Genomic DNA, 21051 nt, shown 5'->3' on the forward strand with positions numbered 1-21051 from the left:
GAGAGCCCACGCTGGAGCAGGCTCCTGGCAGGACCTGTGGACCCGTGGAGAGAGGAGCCCATGCTGGAGCAGGTTTTCTGGCAGGACTTGTGACCCTGCGGGGGACCCACACTGGAGCAGTCTGTGCCTGAAGGACTGCACCCCATGGAAAGGACCCACACTGGAGCAGTTCGTGAAGAACTGCAGCCTGTGGGAAGGACTTACGTTGGAGAAGTTCGTGGAGGACTGTCTCCCGTGGGAGGGACCCCATACTGGAGCAGGGGAAGAGTGAGGAGTCCTCCCCCTGAGGAGGAAGGAGCAGCAGAGACAGTGTATGATGAGCTGACCGCAACCCCCATTCCCCATCTCCCCTGGGCTGCTGGGCGAGAGGAGGTAAAGAAAATCGGGAGTGGAGTTGAGCCTGGGAAGAGGGGAGGGACGGGGAGAAGATGTTTTTTAATATTTGGTTTTACTTCTCATTACCCTACTCTGGTTGATTGGTAATAAATTAAATTAATTTACCAGAGTCAAGTCTGTTTTGCCTGTGACAGTAATTGCTGAATGATCCCCTCCCTGTCCTTATCTTGACCCACGAGCCCTTTGTTATATTTTCTCTCCCCTGTCCAGCTGAGGAGGGGAGTGATAGAGTGGCTTTGGTGGGCACCTGGTGACCAGCCAGGGTCAACCCACCACAGCTGAGTTTCATTTACCTCAAGATGAGGGACCACTTTCCCTGTTTCTATAGTCCGTGGTTCAGAAAAAAATGCCCAAGTGCATGGATGACAACAGTTTTAAGACTGCAAAACCAGTGCCAAATGACCTACAGGTCCAGAAAGTAAAAATGCTCCTGGTAGACAGTAGGAAGTGATTCACACAATTGCATTACTTCTATTAAAATTTTTTTTGGTCTTTGACTTCAGTCTCCAACAAATGTACAAGCATGACAAAGGAACCCTGATATATAGCTAACTGCATGAATAATCTCAAAAAATAATTCATGTGATGAATTTTGCCCTTTTATCTCAATCCTATTGGATTTACTTCAGCAGATGTCAGCATTTTAAATCCAGTTGGAGCATGTCTTCTGAAATAATTGTTGAACTTTAAGTCATTTATGATCAGCTGCAGTGATGATGTGGTGTAGATTAGAACCTAGAAAGAAGAATATTACAGGCATGCTCAGTTTACAGATGTTGCTATGTTAGTTTTTGGTGTCCTAGAGAACAGTACTCAAAGATATTGAAACCAGCTGTTTCTCCTGTTAGTGTACCGGATGCTTATCTTCTTGCGCTATATATCAAAATATCAGTGTCAAAATTTACAATTACTGCATGAACTGGAGACACTTTGATCTAAAGATAAGATAACATGATTCAGTCAGTATTATGTAGCAGCTGGCCTTAGTACATTCAAAAACAAAATTTAAAAGAATATTTTGATTATTAATCTGTAAAAAAGTGACAAGCATGAAGTAAAGGAAAATAAAGCAAGTGATAGGATAGTAACAAAATAATTCTGAATCAACAAATTATTTTGAAATTAAATAGCAAATGCATTTTTATAAACAATTTCAGTAAGTATTTTTACATTTCTGATTCTCAGGGAATTCAAAATATCTATTTTTTTTCTAATTCTGTGGAAACAAAACTAAAAGTCTCACTAATCTCCATAAAGTGAAACTTCTGAGTGCCAGCTGGCTTTAAATGTTGCTTGGACCCTATGAAGCCTTTAAGTACTAAAAAGTAAGATGTAAGATACAGAAAATGTAAGGAACTTTCAAAATGCATCTCTGAATTGACAAAGGATCCTCTAAAAAATGGTAGTATAACTGGAACAAAGGGAGGAGGGGAAACAGCACAGAGAATAGAGAGGGAGAAGGTGACAGCTAAACGTCTATACACAGGAGATGGTGTACATCTATTTGAGAACTAAAGGAAGATTTTGTACACCTGCATGTCTTTGGCAGAACATGAGAGGTGGCTTACAACAATTAGTGATTTTTGTGATTCTTTTCTGGGAATGATCACACAAGCGCTGCTCACAAATGTGCTTGTTTGACAAACTGCATAAACCCACTTATCAGGGACTCATCTCCCAGATGCCCTGAATACTGCATCCAGTCAGCAAAAGCAATTGCCAACCTCCCTTGGGTCAAAAAAAGGCCCATTAGAAGCATTGCTCTCCTACCCATCTGCTGAAACTGTTATCTGAGGCAGCTAATTATATGTTTCAGTCTTTCATTCCCAGAATCAAATGTATCTCTCAGTCCCTGTATCATTGATTATGTTAACTGGTAACTTTTGCAGGAACTACTGACAGTGAACTTTACTTCACCCTGAGGATAGGGATAATAGTCTTACCACCTTTTCTTTTTTACCTTGTAAAACTGTGTAGAACAGGCATAGCAAACAGGGATAGCAAATCTGCTCCGGATAGAAGTCTCTCTAAGTCTACCTTACAATAAATCTCACCCTCTTGGTAAAATTGCACTTATCTTTCATTTTTATACCTTGCCACTGATATGGTGTCTGAATATATCAAGTGCAGTGTGAGCAGTTTTTGATCTTCTAGTATATATTGCCACATTTCTTCAGATAGCACAGAAAGATGCTGATCACACTGTGTATTGAAACAGGCAAATACTTCTCTGGAGGGTGGTCTTGTTAGTCTCCATTTTAAATGGATTTAGTGTGGAGCAGTGCCTGGCTGGGAAGAAATTGCAGTGAAGAGTTACTGGGTTACACTAAGCTGATAATGAAAGATTCAGCAAGCAGCACTCCTCTCTACATATTAAAAGTAAACCAGTACTCCAGAACTGTTCTGGGAGGGCATCTGGTATAAAGGTACTTGGATACGCATGTCCCACCAAAAGTGAGTTGCCTAAAAGTCTTGCTGAAGATGAAAGATGACATCTCAGGCTAAAGCACAGCAATAAGACTGTGACCATTCACGCACATCATCTATTCTGCTTCTCTGGTCTCCTTCTCTTCTTTCAGCTGGTTACAGTGCACATATCCTTTCTGCCCCAAACTTTTCTAAACTGCTATGACTGATTTTGTTTCACCCAATATGATATTGGGTGTTGAACTAAATAATTTCATATAGTGATTGTCCTATTATTCATTCTTGAAAGATGATTCAAAAAAGACAAGCTATTTTTGCATATATTGCATTGATCATCATGGTCAGAAAGTCTGACTTTGGCTTAAATTCAGGAATATCTAGGACTTCTCAGGACACTGTCCTAACCCCTCCGATGTCCTGCATAATCATAAAATCAGTTATCTGTCATATTTCTTGCATGACAGATGGTTATGAATGTTGCTTATGCGCTGGTTATTGAAATATATTCTATCAGATCATCAACATAGGCCTATTTCATTTTTTCTTCCTGTTCAGCACTGTATTCCTGCAACAGATAGCAGCAGCAGGGAGCTCACTGCTCTACGTGAGGAAAGTGTTACAGAAATGCAGTGGCCTAGAGTGGGCCACCAGTAGTAACTTGGTGATAGGAAGTGTGTGCTGGGCAAGCACTGTTAGAAAATTATAGTGGCCACAGGTGAGCAGACAAGTGTAGTGGTAAAGCTGTACCACTGACAATGAGCTGTTGGATGCAACTTAAACTGCTAACAAGCACTTATACTGTTATTGTACATATTAACCTTCATGACCAAAACAGGCTTTATGAGCAAGAAACTACTTGGCTGGCATAGCTGACTCTACATTAGGAATAATTAGCCTTAGTTACCAGAACATTGCTTGCGTATTTTCCAAAATGCAATGTTAAAAAGACAATAAATCCTAAACACAGTTTCATCCAGCAGAAATTGGTGCTAACATAGTATGTTTTCCTCAGTGGAAGCTGCCCAGAGTCCAGTTTTTATATTCAGAGAATGACATCATTTGTGAGAAGTACATTTGTCAGCTCTTTTCATATCATTTACCACTATCCTTGGCTAACGGAATGTAAGTGGTGGGATGTAGCATGGATTTTCTGATCTTTTTTTCTTTGTCATTGTCATTGGAAAAAGGCTTAAACCAGAATAGTATGTTCAGATAAACCTCCTCCCTTTCTCTGCAAGATGTTCTTAGACTGGATTCATAAAGCTGCTTATTGTCTTTTCATTGTCACTTCCACAGTTTTACTGATAGTTTTGTTTTACATTATCTGATGGAGATTTATGCAAATTAACAGAACAGAATGAAAGACTGAACATCATTTTCTTTAGGAAGAAAATCTTATATAACTTTATGTGAAATCTACTATTTAAAGTTAAATTAAAAGTTAAAATTAAAATTAAATATTATATGTGATATTCTCAAAATTCTTCAAGAGAAAACTTGAGAAGATCCTAGGGAATGTTCATAAGTGCTGCTTCTGCATTGTGTCAGAAGTGGCTGAAGCAATTTAGTTGTCATATATAAGCATAAGGACCTTTATGGTGTTGGAAAGTTGCTTCTTGTGAGCTGGGTGGCCAAAACTTTGCTTATGATGGCCCCACTTCACTTAGGGATGACTCCAGATTAAGAACATAGGAGAACAATGTTTTGTTTGAAATGCTTGTATAGTCTCCCACTGGATTTTCAGGCATCACTTTTGACATCCTGCAATCTGAAATGCCCAGTTGCATACAAGACCTATTCACAACAAGCTAATAGAAATTTGTTGAATCCAATGGGAACAATATTGCTAAGTAGCTGTAAAGTTAAGAGAAGGGAAAAGTGCAACTCATGCACTGCGCATTGCATCAGAGATTTAGCTAATCACACAAGCATATTTTCTTTGCTTATCTGCTGGTAGATGTGTGTGTTATCAGCCGTGAAATTGGTTACAGTGCTGGAAACAATCCCTTTCAGAACAGACTTTGTATTCTTGTTCTTTCCATGGGAATTTTGAAAATACCACTTACCTGACTGCTGGGAGTGTATTTGTTAGACTTTGCTGACACACCAGTAAAAATATATATAAAAACTGCTTCAGACTTTTAGGTCAAATTTTGCTCTTCGCTATGCTAATGTTAATACGGAGAAAAGCTACTGCATTTCCACTTGTGTAACCAAAAGCAGAGTTTTGCCTTAAGGAACATGAGTGCAAATGGCAAGGTATTAAAAACACAGATGTAGAGAGAGAGGTCCATGTGTGGAAATGGTTTATATTAAGAGGCAGTTGCTGAAGCAAATGAGAGTTTTGCCCATGCGAGGCCCATTTGACCCAATATTTTTCTTTGTGAGTGGTAGTTTTAGAGAAATCTTTAATGAAGATAATTTGTTCTGCCTAGCCATGACTGCTTCAGATCACTTCCCCTCTCTTTGCACCCTTTCGGTATTTTTCTGGACTGATGCTGAACCAAGCCTCAAATCCTAGCTGTCCGTATACTCAACCAGGGTTGACAGTGCAGCCCTGATTTTTTGATGTCATTAGAGAATTATTTCCAGTCAGTCAGAAATGTTGTCAGCTGTGATAAATGGCTGCATAAAATACATAAAGCTTTCAGTTTCCCTGTGCTTTAAAGGCCTGCTAAATTCTCTGCACAAAATGTCAGTGTGTCATTGTAACATTTTAAGAAATTTCTGAGGAGAAAGATTCAGCAAAAAACAAATTCAGGTCTCCTCGTGTTGAATGGAGATGATAGAAAATACTAAGCAAACTGATTTCAGTTTTCCATTGCCTCCTGAACAACCTTGGCATCTGGCTTCAGTATTTCTAGTAATAGGCTAATAATAGGTGAGCAATACTGCAATAATAGAGCAACACTCTAATAATAGGTGAATAATATTCTTATTTTTTTATTATCTTTCTGAGATGTAGACCTTGGACACTGTCATCAGAGCTTCTGCTCCCTTCATCAAAATATTCCTCAGGATCAGGTTTGACTGTGGAAAAAGGTGTCAGTCATGGAGGTAATGGCTGGATGTAACAAGCAATCATAATAATTCTAAATTTGGTGATTTTTGACTGTTTTATTTTTCGGGCTGAAGTTCTTTTCACATAATTCAAACACCAAGAAAAGAATACAATTACTTTTAAGATATCTTGTGCTGTTTTGCCAGTCACAGCACTCTGTTATTTCCAATGACTCAACCACACTTAAATTTCTGAATAGGTAGAAGTCACTGCATGATTTGTGTGTCTGGAAACTGAATCACTGCTAATGAGTTTTGCATTTGTCCTGGTTTCAGCTGGGATAGAGTTAATTTTCTTCTTAGTAGTTGGTACAGTGTGGTTTGGATTTAGTGTGAGAACAATGTTGATAACAAACTGGTGGTTTAGTTTTTACTAGGTAGTGTGTATCCTAAGTTGCGGATTTTTCGGTTTTCCATGCTCTGCCAAGGAGAAAGTGCACAAGAAGCTGGGAGGGACCATGGCCAGGACAGCTGACGTGAACTAGCCAAAGGGATATTCCATGCCATAGAACGTCATGCTCAGTATATAAACTGGGGGGAGTTGGCTGGGAGGGGTGGATCGCTGGTCTGGCATCGCTCAGCAGGTGGTGAGAAATTGCATTGTGCATCACCTGGCTTTCCTTGTTCATTTGGGCTTTTTCTTTGTTTTTGTGGGGAGGGGTTTATATTCTTTTTCATTAAAATTATTATGTATTATTATTATTATTCTATATTATTGTTGTTAGTATTATATTTTATTTTACTTTAGTTATTAAATCGTTCTTATCTCAACCCATGAGTTTTACTTTTTTTTTTTCTCCCAGTTGTCTCCCCCATCAGAGTGGATGTGTGGTGCCTAGTTGCTGGCTGGACTTAAACCATGACAGCACTGAAAGATGCAATTGTGCCTGTGGAGTAAGTGGATGTCGTGTTATTGTTTACCACCAGACTGAGTTTGGGTGGCCTCTAGGGTGCATGTGTGTGTGTGTTTGTGTGTGTGTGAGTGGACACGTGAAATTGGCAGAGCTCTGGGGACACGCCAGGGACCTCCTTCTTGGCTTGCTGCTAATACTCTCTACTCTAGGAAACGATGATACGTTTGTTTGAAAATTGTGCATACAGTAGGGAATATTATTTTATTCATAGTAATACCACATAAATCCAGGGGATTTCTGTTGGTGAAGATGGAGAGGTGGCAGGTCCAGAAAGCAAAGGTAATGCTTCTCTTCTTATTTAGCTTTGGGTCTTGTTGCCTATGCCTGATTTTATCTGAGCCTGGAAAAGGCATGAAGCATTCTCAACTCCTGCTCTGTGTCTTCGCAATGTCCTGGTGGACAGCATAAGCACAGTCTAAGAGCAGGCTCCTACCAAACACTGTGGCCCAAGTGGCAAGTGACTTTCTGCTCCCCCAGGTCATGGCAATGTCACAACAACAGGTGGGACTGGCCAGGCAGACACTTCTGAGGCTTATCCGCAGTGCAGAAGAGCGTGTCCTAGAGTATGTGCACACGTGGGGTTTTCCCTGAGCAAACTAGTTGAACAGCCCCAAACAGAACCAAAATCTGCAGCAGGTAAGCAGTGTAGATGATTGGTGAACTTAGCTTCAAAGTCACTTGGCATTACAGGGTAGATGTTATCACCTCAAGATTAATATTTGCTTAAAAATGGCACTGGTTTGAGCAAATGAAAACTCCTGCAGTAATCTACTGCCCTCAGAGGAAGTTATTTTTCTTGCCAGTTTGCACTGTTTTTCTGTTTCACCTCTATCTTTTTTAATAATCTGAGCAAGCAGCCAGAAACCTCTCTCTCATAAGCAAGGAAGAAACAGTAGTCTTGTGAGTTCCATATATCTGCATTGGTGTAGGCTTTGTGTGTGCACAATTATTTATTATCATAAATGGCAATGTCTACTAGTGTATGCAGAACTGCTCATAACTTAGTAGATTCAATAAAGCTGCTGTTATTTCTTGCAAATGTATTTTTGAGTGCATCTCTTAGTGTGGCGCCAGAAGTGAAATAAATTTCACTGCTTAACTTCTTTGCTGTGGCTGACTGAATGACTTCAGGCATGGCTGTGAGCAATACTTCATTCCCTGGTGCAATCTGTATATATTGGTTATTTATGAAAAATGGACTTTTTCCAGGGAAGCATGGAAAACTATGTGAAATAGATAAAGGAAGGACAGCTATCAGGATGCCACACTGAATATAGAACATATGGCAAAGTATGCTTTGTCTTTAGAGCCAAACCAAAGAAAGATCCAACAAAATCTTGAATGGTTTGGAAAAGTAATAGGTACCTAAGAGAATTGTAATGTTTCTTATTACATCCACTGGCAATAAAACTGAAATCAGAACAAAGAATGATGTTTCTGTGGAAGTTTGGCAGATTTACAGATTAACTTCTCATATACTGGAAAGTGCTAAGAATCAATAACAATACAGCTACCAAGCTTGTATTGTCATGGCACTGGAACTGGACTTAGTTGGATCATTGGTATTGATCAGCAAACAAACAGGCAAAAAAGCCCAGGACAAAACCAGCTGAAATAACAGATGAATCACACAAGGTCAAGTAAAGACATAAACACAGACTGAAACAAACTAAGGTAGGTTTTGTGCACAGAAGGATAAGCAATGTAGATGTTGTGGGAAAGCATTGGACAGTCACTTTTTTCATAATCTTGCCTCCAGGAAAGAAATCACCGCAAAAACATACATGCAAGAACGATTCCCCTCTAAGTGGATGGTGAGAGTAACATATCCTTTGGTGGGCTTGCCTTCATAAACACCAGCTAAGAGAGATTAAATTTGCAAATGCAAAGAGAAGATTGAATATTACATACAAGTACAATTTCAGCCATGACCAAGGCAAGTAGTTCAGACTGTAGTGCAGCAAGCTTTAAGAGTAACAGCAGGATGGATTTGTGAAAGAAATCCTTCTTGTGACCCGGCAAGGTGCTCTGGGCAAAAATTACTTGATGGTACTTGAGGGCAGGTGTTTTGGGGTGATATTCACTGACAAATCTAGCCAAAAGTAGGTCCCACAGAGAATATCTTCAGAGCACAGCTGGGAAGCACAGAGAGCCCCTTCCCTGCTTTTTGAAGGCAGGGAATGGAGTGAATAGAGTAAAAAGCTGTGGACAGTGTAACATAATGATAATGTCATGCCATGCACAATTCCAGCTTAGTGCACCCCATGTAAGAAGAGATACTTCATTTATACAGGGATGCTTTTAGAGGCAGTTCATACCTGCTTGAAGAACAGCACTTGGAAATCGGCTCTGAGTTGAAACCAATACAATTGCCACCAATGAGTGGCAATTTTCTTCAAGAGGAAACTTAAAAAAACAAATTGAGAACCATGTGGAGATGGGGAATGTTAAATAAAGTTATACAACTAACAGAATGGATGAGCAATGTGGTAGCTATTAAAAACCAGACAAACCATACATGTGTATTGTTCAAATCTAAAATAAAATCGCATGATGTTGAAGAGAGAGAATTGCCCTGTAATTGCACTGATAATCGAATGTGTTCAGCTTCGTATAGGAAAAGATATGTATACTAGTTCTATAAATCAAATACACATACTCCTGCATTTGTGTAGTTCATTTTCATGTTAACTATTTATTGGCACAAAAATTGTGTGGCAATGTTTATAAATTTATAGGTTAAGCAAAGTTGCAAACTGTTTCCTGAACACATCTGCTGCGCAGCTTATGTTATACAGCTCCAAAGCAAAAAGTATGTATTGTGCATTTCTACTGCTTGTACAATTTTTGAAGGGGAAAAAAAAGTGTAGAAGAAGGAGAGAAAGTTGCCATAACATCCCTTTCTATGTGAGTGATGGAGGGAGTGCGCATCGCCGTGTGGGATGCTAAGCACCGAGCATCAGGACCAGAGACACAGAACTGCCTTGTGCCTGTTTGCATGGCATGGATGAAGAGAAATCACCAAAGGCAAGGCAAGGCGGTTGTTTCATGGCTGCTGAAAGTGAAGCCTGTTGCCCCAGCAGGGTGAATCAGAGTCCCACAATGAAAGCCCAGGCTCAGTGACTGGAAAGAGTGAGGCATAGCAGGAAGCTGAGCCACAATGACACACACACTGAGGAGGTCCTTACGGAGAGATCACCAGCATCAATTGTGGAGCAAAGCTGTGCCTAAGCTGCTGTTCCTTGCTGTAGCACAGCACTTTTATTACTTGGGATTCAGAGTCTTTGGCTGCCAAACTGAGCCAGGCTCCTTCTCTTTAAAACACAGCCACCAAAGCTACTGCCTGCTGTCTTTTGGTAGCCTTCAAGTTTGTTCCTTGGAGCAGAGAATGAGATACTTATGTGCAGCCTGTGAAGACAAAGGCCCATCTCTTAAACTCTGGTGCAATGAAGTGTCAGAAAGGAACTTTAACATCTGCTGCAGCAGCATACAGCCTGTGTAGCCACTGTAGAGCCAGAACTGTGAGATTCTGTGCACACTGGCAACTGGACATGGACATTTTAGGGTGAATAAGTTGGTATTCAATTACTCAAAGATCAGACAAGCTTTGCAGCTACCAGAGTGTGGGTTTTCTGGATTATTTTCTTGGATTTGAGTACTTGCTAAGTGTCATTTTGCATGTCAGATTAGCCTTTCTACTCCTTCCCATTAGCACCTCCAGCTACATGTGCACTGTCTCGTGGAGGTCAGACCAGGCAACAGCTCAAAGCCCAGTGTGTTTTCTGACCCACATCCTGCACCCATATTGCCACTGGTAAGACTCAAGCATTTCCCCTGCTTCTCACCCTGCAATACCTCTACATTTGGATAACATTACTGTACAGGGGGCTTTACTGCCAAAACGTTCTCCCTAGAGTGCTTCCCTAGGAAGCTTCACTGTGCAGAGGAACTCCTGCCCCATCTGCTGTGAGATGACAATGACATTCTAATACTGCGTTTAAAAAAGACACGATGCAGGCTACAGAGTCATGTAACTTTATTACTTGTTTAACTTGAAAACAACCTAGAAAAAAATTTAATTCTACTCACTTGTGGCTTCCCCATCTGAAGGGCATTGAGCAAGTCTCACTGAGAGAGCTGCCACAAGCATATTGGGTGGATAAGATCCCTGTTAATGTCAGTGGGATGTGCACACTATCAGTTATTGATTCTACTGGCGTTTTTAGTACAAGCACCAAGGAGGGACTATGTCCTTCCATTAACTGACATTGCCATATAAATTAGGATCTCCCAGTGTTTGGAATTTATAAACTGATTAAAACCAAAACCAAATCACATACTGTTCAGCTATATGGTCTTTTTGCAGGCTGACAATGTTTTATAGTTCTAGGTGTCAGCCCTAGAAAAAGTGGCAGCTATTGTGATGTGTATTTTAAGCACAGTTAAAAAACCCCAAAGACTGAAGTAAGGGAGCACAGAGGAAGGAGCAATTTTAGATGGCTAATGGAGATAGCACTGCAAGGAGAGTGTGTGCCACTTAGCGAGGCCTGGGGCTCTCATGGCCCCAGAGGAGGCTCTGTGGCTGCTTAGTGCTGAGCGTCAGGGCACTCCCATTGCTGCATGACTGGCTGTATCATGGTGCAAGATGCATCATGGAAAACTGACTGGGGCTCCTTTCAGCTGACTTTGGATACCTCCCAGATGTAGATCTGCATCCAAACTGAACCTCTAGGCTCCTTTATAGTTAACTAAAACTTCTGGAGAAGAAATTCTCTCACTGCTTTTTTATTATTGAGATGAATTGCATTCAGAAAATGTCCTTGATCTTTTTTTTTCCACTACTGTAAAGGAAATCTAGATTATTTGATTGATGTACAACCTATTTTTATACAACAAAGAAGTCTCACCCTTGATACATGAGTTTTCATGGTAGGAGAGCAGTTGTACCAAGGGGAGGAGAATTTGGAGGTTACCAGAATTACCTGTGTGCATGCCCTCCACCCAACACCCAAATAGTTAGCACTAACTTGCAAAGTACCAGGCCATTCTCAAAACTTCCCTTGCCCTGATTTGGAGTGGAGATTGAACTCAGGTCTCCCACATCCCAGGAGAGTAGATCCACTGCCAATCTGTTGGATAATTGCACGCCTCTCTCCCATAGAAGCAGTTCTGTTTTCTATGAATAATTAACTAGTCATTGCAGCAGTGGTTTGGACCTGACTTGCCCACATCCCAGATGAACATGCTAACTAGCAGGCTGGAGAATCACTCCCTTACATTTCCCATTCCCCTGTCTGGCCCATTGAACGCTTAATTATTTATTACAAAGGGATTTATATAGCTTAAAGAGAAGCAAGGCTCATTTGGGGGTAGCCTGGGGAATGGGAGACCTGAATCCAAGTCCTTGCTCTGAATCAAGCCAAAAGAAATTTGAAAGCTGGTCTCTCTGTCTTCACATAAGCTCTTGCTCTTGGGACCATTCGGTTGAGTCTTGTTGTGCATGCAACAGGGCATAGGGAAAGACCTTCCTTGTTGAAATACTGTAGCAAGGAGGTCTAGCTGCCTGCTTCCAAAAGAGGGGCTGTAGCTGAGAACCCCAGCTGGATGTAGCCAGGAATCATGCACCTGCATACCTTAGACATTGCTGTCCCCAGCATCTCACACCAGGAAAGCGTCTCTCTTAGACAGCAAATCCTTCCTACAGTACATGGAGGAAGTGGGAATTGCTGCTTTGGGAACAAGGATCCCAAAGGGACCATAAGCCTCAGTGTTACATCTTTGCCATCTCTCCCCTTGTTCCCCTGATTCCATAAATTGACCACAGGGTCTCCAGAAAATTATAATTGAGTCTTTAGACTCTTCCATTAGGTTTAATACCTGATGTGAACTTGAATTCTTCAGCTGAATCAGTGTACTTTGGCTGCATCTGTACTGCCCAGGCTTTTGTGTTTCTTTCAGGTTGTGGCATTAAGATCTGCCCTGCATGTAGGGGTGGGATGCCCGTGTACACCAGGTACTTCTACCACCTTGGTGCCTTTTTCCAAAGGAGGCAGGGACCATAGGCAAAAGAAGTGCCTCTCTGCACACTGACATGTGGGTGCATGTGGGCAGTTAGGAGACTGTGCTCTAGTGCAAAATCAGGCTTTACAGCAATGTGGCAGGCAGGGACACCAGTTTGTCACGTGGTCACGCTATTTGCAGATACACTGATGTGACATTTTAAGAAACAAATGTCCTCCAGAGTCTTCACTGTGCTTTGTGAGTATTCAAGGAAAAAAAATGTTTCTGATGATATTCTGACACGTTCTAAAGAAATCTGTAGTCCAGAAAAAGGGGATATTCCACCCAAAACCACATTATGAACTGAATGAGGACCAATCAGTGATTTAAAAAAAAAATGTTGTAACTCCACCCCATTAGCACTGTCTGTGCCAGCAAAGATATGAGGGGAGAATAGTATCTGATTCTACCAGATAAGTGCGTGGCCCTCAAGATACCACACAACACAGTGCCTTTACCTGTCTGACCCAGAAAAGTTGCTTCAGCATGTGATTGTGCACCGGAGTGAGGGAGGCAATGGTCTGCCTGGGCATGCAGATTCACCTGATGCAGAAAATCCAGCTTTCTGTGTTAATGGCTCCTGCAAGAGGTAAGATGCATTGCAATAGGCTTCAACTCACAACAATTTGCTTAAGTGAACAGATTCCTTCGCCAGGGTTAGAGAAAAGCAGGGAGGGGAGTTGTATTTGTTTGTGGGTTTTTTTTTTTAAAAAAAAGGAAGAAGAACAACCTTGAAGTACAGATGTTACAGAAGGTGCTGAAATAAAGTAAGTGGCTTGGAAAGACGGTCTGAATCTTCATCGATTATTTTTTATAGCATTGGCTTGACCTGCCATTGTTCTCCAAAGGAGTACTTCTTTTTCAGAGATGTGACCCTACACTTACCTGGCTTGAGGTCTTAAGACTGCAACTTCTGTTTTCACTAGTAGAAAGTGTTAAGATTAGCCCAGAAAAAGATTTGGAAATGAACACAGGAATATCTGTTAAATTGAGCCATTTGTGAAGAGCAAATATCTACCTGCTGTCCACTTCAGCATGAAGGCTGAGCCTGCTGTTTATGCACTACAAAATTTGAAATACCACCTAGCTGGGTGGGAGAGTGCCACTCTTTCTTTGTTCTTTTCTGAGACCGAGGATCTCCCATGTGGTTATTTTTGTTAATTGGAGGGGTTTTTTCCTCTTTCCCTGTCTGCCCGCACCTCTGAAAGCTGCTCCCTCTTGTGGCCTAGTGAGATTTATGGCGTAGGATATGAATTATCCTATGCTTGACCCTTTGCATAAAAGGGAAAGGAAGCCAGAGGCTTATGAACTGTAAAGGGGACCAGTTCATAAGTTTGCTTTGTGTCTGACTGCCTTCATAGCTGTAAGGTACCCATATTCACCTTCCTTAGAGACAAGTGATAAATTAAAATTACTAACTAAACATTTGCAAGTTCTTAGGAAAAAAAAAAAAGGGATCATCCTCCTGAGTAACGATTCTCCTCTCTAGCAAAAAGAGGCAGTGAAGCAGTGCTCCGTTTCTCATCAGTATTATAATAATACATGGCACTTACATATCTGCTTTTCTCTGTAGGAAATAACCTCACAGTAGTTTACTAAGGAAGTCATTACTATAAGGCCTTAGGGGTGCAGAAGTGAAGGAGCTGCTCAACATCATAGTGGTTTCTTTCTATTGCTAATGCTACATGCTCCTTCACTGTATACGTTTAAAGGTCTCAAAATTATGTCAGTAAGCTGAGGGTGAGTTTCTATTCTGGCTGTCATCAGCATTGATATTCTCAGGTAGTGGTGTTTTTGATGGACTATGGTAGAACATCTTTCTGAACTTTTAATTTTTATCATATGTCTTTGTTCAACAGCAGGTAACTTAAAATCAAAGAAGACCTGCAGTTAGTGTGGCTATCATCCCAAATACTCACAGTTGTATCTTTCTGGATGCTAATATGAAAATGTTTCCAGCTTCACCCACAGCGACATGTTTTGCCTCTGCTGATACCTTTCATCAATGCATTTCATCAATGCAACAGAGCAATATAGGAAATAGAATCCCCTCTGTCTATCTCCCTCAGCCTTATTCCTGGAGGTCTCTGGCTGCTGGGCTGTAGGTATTCCAAAAAACAAGAAGCAGTTCTCTCTTCCCTTTCATCTGCCAGCCCCTAAAGGACAGGTCATATTTAGGGTGTCTGCCTGAAAATCAAGCCTGAGTGGTGAGAAGTGTCCAGCTGTCCATTTTGCCCTTCCTCTCTCATTGACCCGCTTAGAGGATCTCTTACTAAGTTCCTTCTCTTCTGTGAATCTCACTTCTCTATTTGATTACCTTCATCCCTTGAGCAGCCTGTGTGCCCACCTGGGGCTGCGGCTTGCTTCAGGTGGCAGGTAGCCACCATCCTCTTGCTGACTGCAACCTTCATTTCAGATCACACTGCCAACAGACTTGAGGGCCACACTGGGCTCTTTCAGCTCTTTTTCCTTTCATTCTGTGGCCTGTTCCTGGCCCTTCCCTCACTTCGTATTTTGGCTTTGGCCTGGTGCCTACTGGTGTCAGCAGAGAAGTGGGTGCACAGGAGGCTGGACCTCTCCTCTCTCGTGTAGCCTCAGGCAGCTGCACTGGCCTAGGTGTCCTCCCTTTCCATATGTCCTCCGGGATGTGCTGATCTTTTTCTGTACTCATTATTATTTTTATTCCCCCAGCCCCAAATTCTTATTACTTAATTCCTTAACTTTGACAACCTACAGTTACCAGGCCTCTTGCTTTATCGCCCTCCAGTCTTTCCAGCTGAATCACTCGGAACCATGTGCTCCGTCACAGGCGGTCCCTTTTCGTCTCCTGTCAGTACCTTTCTTTTCGCTTTTCACATCAAATTCTAGTTTCATGTCTCATCTGTGGCCTGCACTGCATTGGCCTCTGCCTGCTTTTCTCCTTCTTGTATTTCATGTCCCTGTGCCAGTCAGTCTCCCCACTCTGGTCACCCCACCATCCCCCTTCCTGTCTCTCTCCTGGTCAGGTTCCCCATCCGTCCGTATCTTCCATCTACTCTTGCCCTCCAGAGCTTCCTCTAAGCCTCCCTGTAAACATGCAATTCATCAACCAAACCAATAAACAATTCTCTGCTCTCCTGTTCAGCCACAGAAACGTTAAAAAAAATAATAATAAGGAGGAAGGTCTCAAAGATTGTGATGGTCTAACAAAACAAACAAATGATTTTTTTATTTATTATCATTTCACATCCAAGTATCTCCTAGGATCTATATAGAGCGCCTGATATATGACTTAAATGAATTAAGCACTTCATCTGGAAATAATTGTTTGCAGGGCCTTCCCAACCCTCCCCAGGACTGTCAGGTCTCCAAGATAGGGCCGTTGTCTTTGATTCGCCTATAAAATAAAACGTACAGTTATGATGCACATCAAATGTGATGCATTATAATGTCTTGGTAATAGTGACGTCAGTGTGATGATGATTAATAACATTATCTCAAGCAAATGGTGTCTATTTTAATAAAGGAATGCCTTCCCATGAATTGGGACTAATAGCTGATCTTTTGCTTTCCATTTTTTACATATTTTAGCTTTAAATTGTGAAAAACCATTCTAATCTTCTCTGTACCAGATTTTTATGCTGCCTCAAACAGGCTACCTGTTTCTTTTCATTGTGTTCGAGAGACATTTATGAGCTGGAGGGTAAGAAACAGGGAAGGAAGGGTTCATACAAGGATATGAGTTGTTCTGAGTCATCTTTGGAACCTACCATTTTTCCACTCACTTTAAAAACACACAAACAAACAAACAACAAAACCTGGTTTCTTTGTGCTTTTTGTGCAGTGTGATGAGGGCGTCTTGTGTCACTTTATGTAGTATCACATGCTGAGATGTTTGCTATCCTCAGATAACCTGAAGCAACACGATGCTCTTAAAAACAGAATTGCAGATGGTATTTCATATCTAATGCATCAGGAGTCCTCTAATAGCCACAAAAAGGCTTGAAACATTTTTGTTCTGGTTACTGAGTAGATTTTAAATGGACAAATTCAGCAGAAGCGTGATGTACTCTTTTAAAATGCTTTTTGCCTATCTTTCGTGTCCCCCATGACTTTGCCATAAAAATTCACAACTGTAGAAGTCTGTTGACATGTTGACAACATGAAATGAAGGGCATTCAGAGGCATTTTGGAGGTACTCCTTTTTACAGTAACGTGAAAGAACCTCACTCAGCCTTCACCTCCACCACTACATATAACATACATGTGTCTTTTTCAATTGACACAGACACATTTCACATATCTGTGCTGTCACAGCTATTCTGAGGGTAAGGCTGTACTGCTCAGGGTGCCATGAGTCTGTTTTAGTGCCCTCTCAGTGACCTCTGATGTTGCCTGGGTCACTAGATTAGATGCACTAATGCATCTAGCCTGTAGTTTTCTAGGCCCATCACTCCCCTGCTCAATCAAAGCATCCTTGATTACAACAGCAACTTGCTGCTGGTATAATGGTATGGCTCCAGATTACAGCAATGTTCATGTTTGCATGCAGAAAGGGGGAAGGGAAGGATCCATAAACTTCTCATTAAAACAAACTGCAGTCACGAGAGGAGCCTTTTTTTGGATGAGAGAGACAGGAAACTTGCACTTGATCTGCCCTGCTCTTGCCAGTGGGTTTCACTGCAGTCACTTGGAATTACTAGAGAGAGCTAATTCAGCTAGTTAAGGCTGTCAGAAGATATATTTGAATTAATTAAACCAAAAGTTTTTTAGGTAATTTTACCTTGGCACCATGTTATAAATAAGCAATAGCAACAGTTGGAAAGATGAGTTCTGGAAATGTTTAGAAAGTATACATTATGCTATTTGGAGTAATAAATGTTAGTTAGTTTTCAAAAATACAGAAAATAACATCAAACATACAAGTAATCTTTCCTTTGAAGCCATTACAACCAATACAGGAATTCACATGATTTTCCAAAATTGCCTGAGTATACTTTTATACGATAGCTCATTAAGAAACTATTATAATTTATTGGGTTTTACAAATATTTGAAACAATTGTTATGTATATATAAAAATTTCAAATCCCAAGTAGTGTTCATTAGTAGCATAATTATTACAGAAATATTATTTTCATAGCTATTTTATGTGCCATGTGTGTTCATATGTATTCATGTAAGTAAATGTTAGCTTTTCCTCTTCTTTGATATGCACATTTCAAGATGTGCCCAGGCCTTTCCTTTCACACAGGAGTGGAACAGTCTGCAGCTGCATCGGTACAACCAAACTCAGTATTTTCAACTGGTTTTTGTCTAACCTTATTACACCTCCCTAGTCAGAAACCTCCCTGGTTAGACAGTGCAGCACCTTCCACTTGCAAAAGACCACACTGAAGGGCCCACCCCTAATTTGTTGTCTTATTTAGCCTGAAGGGAAAGTCCTCACAACTGGAGAGCAGAAGCAATGCTGTTTCTCTTCAGAGAAACAACTCAACTGTGCTGTGGCATATACTGTACACTTAATCTGAGACATATTTTGCTAAAAACCTCAAGTTATATTCAACATATGGCAGAGGATCATTATTTTAAGTCTTTAAGTCAAACCAGATATCCAGTTGGAGGTGGATCTGTCATGATCTGGCAACATTTTCTTTGAGTGCTCAATTTTAACAAGTGTAAAAAGGAATTAAAACTTATACTAAAGCTACAGTGGTGTGTTGCAATGGTCTCATGAGGGCTTCTTGGTTGCCTTTTCTTAATGTTCTGCTACTAAAATGACTGGAGATTAGGATTGTTTCTAATGGCATTCGCCTTCTCTCATTACTCTGCTAAGCCAACCTAGTCAGAAATGACATATGGACTCATAAAAATACTTCTGTAAAACAAATTTTTCCCCCCAAAAAACAAACCAACCCTCTTTGGTACAAGATGGTTTATCCCAAATGTCAGGCATTAAAAACATTTGGAATCAAAGATCTGCAAGGTCTTTACAGTCATTTTTATGTTATACAGGCTGAACAACATTTGTTTTGGGCTTCAGATTCCCTTTGAAACTGTGTGCACTGGTTTTGGCTGTGGTAGAGTTAATTTTCCTCATACTAGCTAGTGTGGGGTTAGGTTTTGGATTTGTGCTGGAAACAGTGTTGATAATATAGGAATGCTTTAGTTACTGCTAGGCAGTGCTTACCCAGCGTCAAGGCCTTTTCTGCTTCTCACCCCACCCCACCAGCGAGCAGGCTGGGGGGGCACAAGAAGTTGGGAGGGGACACAGCCAGGACAGCTGACCCCAACTGACCACAGGGATATCCCAGACCATAGGACGTCATGCTCAGCTTATACAGCTGGGGGAAGGAGAAGGAATGGGGGGGACATTGGGAGTGATGGTGTTTGTCATCCCAAGTAACTGTTACGGGTGATGGAGCCCTGCTTTCCTGGAGATGGCTGAACACCTGCCTGCCAATGGGGAGTGGTGATTGAATTCCTTGTTTTGCTTTGCTTGCACGCATGGCTTTTGCTTTACCGACTAAACTGTCTTTATCTCAAGCCACCAGTTTTCTCACTTTTACTCTTCTGATTCTCTCCCCCATCCCATCGGGGCAGGGTTGAGTGAGTGGCTGTGCGGTGCTTAGCTGCCAACTGGGGTTAAACCACAACACTGTGTTACCATCCATGATCTGTCCTTAAGATGAGCTTCTTTGTCCTGTGCTTCTGCCTGTCTCCCACACTCATTTCTGACTGCTGTATAGTAGTTGGTTGGACGGGGAAGATAAAACAGGTAACTCAGATCCTCGCTTGTTCCTTCTGCAGCACTCACGCCAGGCTCGCAGACACCCATTGTAACAAAAGATAAAACATTTGTGAGACAGCCTGCTCACATTTTGAAACCACAAAACTGATTACGATAGCTAACCTTCCATAAAGTGGCTTGCATAAAAAGAGATACAAACTAAAAGGATAATTGTTAAAAAGAAACAGCAAATAAACAAGCAGACCCAAGTAGGTCAGGACAGGTGTATTTGCCTGAGATCTTAACTGTGCTGTAATTAAGTGACAGCATAATCAACCCTGATTTTGCAACCACGTGACAGTGGTCAGACATGGAAAACAATTTATGAGATACACATTACAGATGTGGAAAAATGGTTTGGGAATATGGTACGAGTGTGGGATTACCATACCTTAAAATTAAAGGTATCCATCAGGTCCACAATATGGCAATAGATGTTACTAGAAAGCCTGGGGTATGCTAATCTGTGTTTGAATTTAGGCAGGACTGGATTATAAGAATTAAATCTGCATCTGTTGTGGATTTTAACTTCGTGAAAATCCAGGTGATCTGGACTCAATCTAACTCAACTTTCTTAAAATGCAAAATTTACTTACTTTCAGCAAATCGTAAGTAATATAAACTGCAAAACAGACTGACTTCATGAATAACTAAGAAGTCTAACTTGCAAAGTCCTCTTCCCAAGAAGGAACAATTTTCTTTCTCCTTCCATTTTTAACAGTTACTCGTTAAACAATGTTTTGAAAAAAGTAAGCTGCAAGTGTTTTCAATGCTTATATTACAGTATTTATTTTTTTATTAGCAGTGGTGATTTTACGCTCCCAAATATTTCTTTGTAAATGTTGGCTTAGTATTTGAGGTTAGCATACTTAAGTAAATATTTAATGAAATAAAGGAAAAATATTACATGTTCATAGTCATTGCCTGATATCAGGCAGCCAGATTCAAAGCCTTCACTGAACTCAGTGTTATTTGTTTCTCCCAAGTATCACAAATTCCATTCAGCACCTTGAGGAGCAATGCACACAAAAAGACTTTTTTTTTTTTTTAAACTTTTGGGGTAGAAATTCTGTTGTTTGATGTAAGGGCTTTTGCTATTCAGTTTGCTTCCAAATTTGAAAAAAAAAGGAGTGGAAAAAGATGAATGACGCCTCTTTTGGGGAGTAATGTATCCATCCCGTTATATGTTTTTTTTCCTGCATAAGATCATGATTATTATTCCATCTTTCTTCTTAAGACATGTCTAAAATCCTAGTTATGTAACTTGCTGAGAGGTTATTAGCAGTATGTATAGATTGTGTGTTGTGTAGCAGGTGTCTATGTTTATTATGAAAAACTGAAGTTTAAAAACTGCAATCAGTACTTAGTCTGTCTCAGCTTTCAGCTCGGCACCCTCTACCCCAATATGAGATCTCAGCCAGGGGCC

This window comes from Aquila chrysaetos, chromosome Z (genome assembly GCF_900496995.4).
Source record: "Aquila chrysaetos chrysaetos chromosome Z, bAquChr1.4, whole genome shotgun sequence".
Classification (NCBI taxonomy): domain Eukaryota; kingdom Metazoa; phylum Chordata; class Aves; order Accipitriformes; family Accipitridae; genus Aquila; species Aquila chrysaetos.